Below are 7,252 nucleotides of genomic sequence, written 5' to 3'. Positions count from 1 at the left end.
AAAAATTAAGTAAAATAAATTTTGATATATATTTTAAATTTTATTTTCTATTTTCTATTCTTCATATCATGATGGACAAATAAATTAAAGACGAAAAACAATATTCTTGATTTCTCACGTATAATGATATATAATTTGGAAAAATAGATTTATAGTTTGCATAATTATTTTCTCTACATTAACTATAGAGAGTAATGTATAAAATAAGAACTCTAATACTTTAACTAATATCAACAATAAAATCACATAAATATTTTACGATAACATTAATAAGAAATTAAGATTATTCTTTTTATAAAATTAATATAAAAAATATATTAACCTACAAATATTTACTTAAATATATATAATTTTCATTATATTTATAAACAAAATATTTATATATTTTTTCATTTATTTTTAAATTATAAAAATGAAAGAAAAGATATTTCGATATGTCATTTAAAAAATATCTCTAAAGTAATTTTAGATTCTGTCTATTCCACCTTCTTCATTTCATGTCAACAAAAATAAAATAAACACAAATAACATAATTCTTTATTTTTCACATATAATTAAATAGAATTTAAAGTTTTTGCATCTATTTTTTATAATAATGATCTTAATGAATATAATAAAAACCAAAGATATTATTTTCTAAATAATTATCATATTTCAACTAATATCAATAACAAAATCAGATAAATATTTTGCAATATCACTCGTAACAAATTAAAATAGTCCTTTTTCTAAAAAAAATTAAGTTAATCTAATAAATAGCATTTGAGTGATTTTATTTATTATATAATTAACGTTTGACAATATAGAGATATATTTAAAATCTTTTTGAAAGTTTTATTTGATAATATAAAATCAGAAGTGCGCACTATAATATTGACATTTCAAGATGATTTGTGTCACATCACCATTATTCCTATATGGTAGAGTCCAAATTTTCCTCTTTACTTCTCAAAAGATCCAATCATATAGTTTTAGAGGTCTCAGATTCAAGTCCCAACAAATACAAAAAATATATTAACCTAACCATTACTTATTAAATTTGATACGTATTATTTTCATAAATCTTATATAATATCATTTTTTATTTTTCTTGCAATTCTTTTTTAATTATAAAAATAAAATAAAATAAATTTTGATATATATTTTAAATTTTATTTTCTATTTTATATTCTTCATATCATGATGAACAAATAAATTAAAAAGGAATAACAATATTCTTGATTTGTCATGTATAAAGATATATAATTTGCACAATTTTTTTCTCTACATAAACTATAAGGAGTAATATATAAAATAAGAACTCTAATAATTTAACTAATATCAACAATAAAATCACATAAATATTTTACGATAACATTAATAAGAAATTAAGATTATTCTTTTTATAAAAATAACATAAAAATTGTATTAACATAAAAATATTTACTTAAATATATATTATTTTTATTATAATTATAAACAAAATATTTATATTTTTTTCTGTTATGTTTAAATTATTAAGAAGAAAGGAAATAAATTTTGATATATCATTTAAAAAAAATGTCTCTAAAATAATTTTAGATTCTTTCTATTCTACATTTTTCATTTCATGTCGAACAAATAAACTATAAACAAATAACATGATTCTTAATTTTTCACCTATGATGAAATAGAATTTAGAGTTTGCACAATTATTTTTTATAATAATGATCATAATGAATATAATAAAAAACATAGATAATATTTTCTGAATAACTATCCTATTTCAACTAATATCAACAATAAAATCAAATAAACATTTTACAATATCACTCATAATAAATAAAAATAATTGTTTTATAAAAAAAAATTAAGTTAATCATGTAACTAACATATAAATGTTTCTATTTATCATATAACTAATGTTTGATAATATAGAGATATTTTTAAAATCTTTTTGAAAGTTTTATTTGTTAATATAAAATCAGAAGCGCGTGCTATAATTTTGACACTTCAATATAATTTGTGCCACATAACTATTATTCCTATGTGGCACAAAATTTCATCTTTACTTCTCAAAAGACACAATCACATAGTTTTAGAGGTCTCAGATTCAAGTCTCAACAAATGCAAAAAATATATTAATCTAACAATTACTTATTAACTTTGATACATATTATTTTCATAAAAATTATATAATATCATTTTTTATTTTTCATAAAATTATTTTTTAATTATAAAAATAAAATAAAATAAATTTTGAATTTTATTTTCCATTCTATATTCTTCATTTCATGATGGACAAATAGATTAAAGATGAATAACAATATTTTTGACTTCTCACCTATAAAGATATATAGTTTGGAAAAATAGATTTATAGTTTGCATATTTTTTCTCTCTAAATTAACCATAGGGAGTCTAATAAAAAATAGAGGGAGTAATGTATAAAATAAGAACTTTCATATTTTAACTAATATCAACAATAAAATCACATAACAATTTTATGATATCATTAATAATAAATTAGTATAATTCTTTTAAAGATGAATAACTTTACGATAACAATTTTATTTTCTACTCTATATTCTTCGTATCTTGATGGATAATTTTTTTTAAAGATGAATAACAATATTCTTGATCTCTCACCTATAAAGATATATAGTTTATAGTTTGCACAATAAGAACTCTAATATTTTAAACAATAAGAACTATAATATTTTAAACAATAAGAAACGTGCATTATAATAACGACACTTCAACATAATTTATGCTACATCACCATTATTCCTATTTGGCACAGTCCAAATTTTCATCTTTACTTCTCCAAAGACCCAATCACATAGTGTTAGAGGTCTCGGATTCAAGTCCGAGCAAAACCTAACAATTTCTTATTAACTTTGATACATATTATTTTCATAAATCTTATATAATATCAATTTTCTTATCATTTCCATAGCAGTCTTGGAGTATAATCCACAATTTCCTTATAGAGATTTGTACCATATTTAGAATACTTCTTGATTAAGTTTCTGATTTTGACGAGTCAGATGATTTGTTGAGCGTGAATCAGAGTGAGCGGAGTTAGAGTCTTTGAGTAGAAGCTTGTAGTCTTCATATAGATGTTTGTTAAATTGTCTTCAGATAGATGTTTGTTGAATAGTCTTTAGATAGATGTTTGTTGAATAATCTTCAGATATATGTGTCTTCTGATGTTGTCTTGTAGAGTCTTCAGATGTAGAGTCTTCAGACATCAGATATGAACTTGAATGTCAGATTCTATATGTGATTCTTTCAGAAGTGTTCTTGTTCGGAGTCATATATGATCTCTTTATTGCTGGATCAACTTTTATGGACTTTGTTAGATGCCATATATTATTTTCCCCAGATTCATTTTTCCTTAGAAACCTGCACACTTAGAGAAAATTATTAGGGTACCACATAATTTCATTCTTTGCTATCATCAAAACTTGGAGATATATTGCAGAACCAAAATCTTGTTCTAACAAGTCGAAGTGCACAAGTATCTGAAGAAAAGGTGGAACAGGAAGAGATTCCTGTTGAGATGGAGCATTTCGATGATGAATTGCGTATCCTAGATCAAATAAAAGAAGAAGCATAAGATGGTGAAGATACTGAGGAAGTTGAGGAAACTTTCGATGATTACCTGTTGACAAGAGATAGGCCGAGAAAAGTCATCAAACCACCTCAAAGACTTGGGTATGTAGATCTCATACCTTATGCCTTAATATCTGCAAGTGAGGTTCTAGATGAAGAACCTAAAGACTATAAGGAAGTTATGAGGATTCGAAATAAGACTGAATGACTGAAGGCCATGGATGATGAGATAAAGTCTCTTCATGATAACCATACTTGGGAATTGATCAAGAAACCTGCTGGAGCCAGGTTAGTCAGCTGTAAGTGAATTTTCAAAGTTAAGGAAGGAATCAAAGAAGTGACGTCAAAGAGATACAGTGAAAAATCGGTCACAAGGGGTTTTGTAACACCCCGATAATAATATGGTAATTATTTAAATTAAGTTAATAATATATTTATTAATTTAATTAGATAATTGGATTATTATTATTATTATTTTGGAATAATATTATTGGATTTTATTATTGGAGTATATAAGTGGGAATAATAAAAAGTCCCAATTTTTGGAAAAAGGTTTTCACGTGAAAAGGAAAACAGAGCAAGCGGCTGGAAGTGGGAAAGGGCAAAGAGGCAGAGCAAGAGAAGAGGAAAAGCTTGAAACTAACGGAATTTGCCGGATTAATCAGGTAAGGGGGGTTTATCGTCGTTTGATGGGTCTTATGGGATAACATGTAATGGGTAGTGATAAACCATGAATTTGACTCTGATTAGAATGATGTATGCTGAATCTGTGAAACATTTGATGAACGAAATTTGGATCCCAATTGGAAGAAATTCGTAGGAATTAGATGTAGTAAGGTTAGTAAATTGCGTTGTCGAAATGTGTATGATCTGTAATCTGATAATATGGTTGATCGTTGTGTAAAATTGGACTGTGGAAGGTTGGGTTTGGAAGATCTCGTAGCAGAGAAAACCCATAGCAGATCTGGAAAACTGGATTTTGGTCATACGCGTATGGCACTAGGCGATACGCGTATGGGAGGGCTTGGAAAAGGGGAAAATTGGCGCTGATACGCGCCATACGCGTGTGATACGCGTATCCTGTGCGTGGTACGCGTATGGGGTAGACCATACGCGTATGAGTGAAAAAGATGATGTTTTGAACGTGAAATTGTCTCTGTTGGTACGCGTATGGGCGTGGGCAATACGCGTATGGACTTGGTCAGGAATGGGCAATACGCGTATGGGCATAGGCAATACGCGTATGGGCAGAATTGTGATTTTCTGAACTTTGGTTGGACAGTTTTTGGTCATTTCAGCTGAATGATGTAACTTAGCTGATGTGTGATATAGTAGGGATTATTTCCCGTTGTTTTGAGTAGTATAGGTATTAGTAGAGTGTGCTAATACTGTGGTTGTTATTTGGCATGATATGATATGCTTATATGATAAAATACTGATGATGTGTGATGGTATGCATGATGCTGTGAATGTATCAGTTATGTATGCATTTGTGAATAGACTGTTTTATGGCTTAGAGTGTGGGCATATGTCTATTCTTGAGTTGTTGTTGTTGTTGCATTGCTAGGTGATTAGCATGCATATTGTGGCCTTTATGGTGGTAGCTAATTCCCATGGTGAGGAATTAGTGAGTAAATCATTTTGATTGTTGTTGATGGTTGCATGCTAGGTGATTAGCGTGCATAGCATAGCCCTTGGGGTGGTAGCTAATTCCCATGGTGAGGAATTAGTGAGTGAGTCACTATGTCTCAAATGAGTGGGACTAGTGAGCTTGGTAGCCGTGCCTGGATTTGGACGGTGAGGTTGAACTATATGTTCACGAATAGTCGGTACCGCATGCATGGAGTCTCATTGCATAATATATGTATGGCGTATAATATGAATGGATGTATTCCAATATTATACGTGTGTTTGTGTTGGTGTTGAGTATTATGTTGAGTTGATGTGCTGTTACTAAATATACGTTTGGATTAGGGTGATGAAGTGTGTTAAATTACTTAACATGACATGATATCTTATAATACTCATTATATCGATTGAGGAACTCACCCTTACAACTGTTTTTCAGGTAACGAGCAGTGATTGAGTAGGAGCTAGTACTTGGAGTCTAGAGTAGTTCCTTAGTGGGTCATGCTCTGATAGATGTAACATCGGGAAGGGATGTTTTAAATGTTTTACTGTTGGTTGTGAACCATTTTACATGTAATGTGTTACATGCTTTGATTGATTTGATTTATATCCACTGCGATTTATGCAACTGTTTATTTGATTAAATAAAGAGCATGACTGTTATTTTGGAACATGGTGTGAAGTGATTATGTGACACCCTTAACTGCATAATTACTCTGATGTCGTATTTTGATATTTAATTAAATTATTGGGGTATTTTAGAAGGGTGTTACATTAGTGGTATCAGAGCATAGTCGGTCGAGTCGAGTCGTAATTATTCTGTTTCCCTGTACGGGATAGGTGTTGTGTACCCCTATCAGTACTTATTGTTTAGCTTGTTGGGTTTTCAGAATAGAGATGGCTGGAAGAGGTAGAGATGATGCTGCGATTGCTGAGGCGCTGGGTATGCTAGCTGGAGTACTTGGAGGGAATCCGAATGTTGTGGGAATGGGAGCTGCTCGTCAATTGAGTGAGTTCCAGAAGAACAATCCTCCAATGTTCAAGGGAGCATACGATCCAGATGGCGCTCAGAAGTGGTTGAAGGAGATCGAGAGGATCTTCCGAGTAACTGAGTGTGCCGATAACCAGAAGGTCAGGTTCGGTACGCATATGCTGTCAGAGGAAGCTGATGATTGGTGGGTTGCTACCCGCACTGAGTTGGAAACTGCTGGGAATGCTGAAATCACTTGGGCTGTGTTCAGAGAGAGATTCCTGAGGAAGTACTTTCCAGAAGATGTCAGAGGAAAGAAAGAGATAGAGTTCTTAGAGTTGAAGCAGGGTAACAAGTCTGTTACGGAGTATGCTGCTAAGTTCACAGAGCTGTCAAAGTATTACACTCCCTATAGTGAGGCTACTGGGGAATTTTCGAAATGTGTGAAGTTTGAGAATGGGTTACGTCCCGAGATCAAGCAGGCTATTGGGTATCAGCGGATCAGAGTATTTTCTGACTTGGTTGACTGTTGCAGGATTTTTGAACAGGATTCCAAAGCCAGAGCAGAAAGCTATCAGCAAAGGGTTGATAGGAAAGGCAAGAATCAGAATGATCGTGGAAAACCGTATGCAACTGGCAAAGGTTTTCAGAGACAGAGTGGGATGAAGAGGCCTAGTGGGGGAGACTCTAGCGCCCCTGCTAAGTGTTACAGATGTGGTCAGGCTGGACATCGTATCCATGAGTGTACCAGTAATGAGAAGAAGTGTTTCAAGTGTGGAAAAGGTGGTCATTTGGCTGCAGAGTGCCGGATGAAGACGGTGACTTGTTTCAACTGTGGAGAGTTGGGTCATATTAGTCCACAGTGTCCTAAGCCGAAGAAAGAGAATCAGTCAGGAGGCAAGGTCTTTGCTTTATCGGGTTCTGAGACTTCTGCAGATGATCGTTTAATCCGAGGTACGTGTTATATTAATGGCTTTCCTCTTGTAGCTATTATTGACACAGGTGCTACTCATTCCTTTATATCTTTGGATTGTGCTGTGAAACTTAAGTTAGAGATATCTGAGATGCATGGTAGTATG

The sequence above is a fragment of the Lathyrus oleraceus genome, chromosome 5 (genome assembly GCF_024323335.1).
Source record: "Lathyrus oleraceus cultivar Zhongwan6 chromosome 5, CAAS_Psat_ZW6_1.0, whole genome shotgun sequence".
NCBI classification, from domain to species: domain Eukaryota; kingdom Viridiplantae; phylum Streptophyta; class Magnoliopsida; order Fabales; family Fabaceae; genus Lathyrus; species Lathyrus oleraceus.
Note: the sequence above shows the minus strand (reverse complement) of the source record.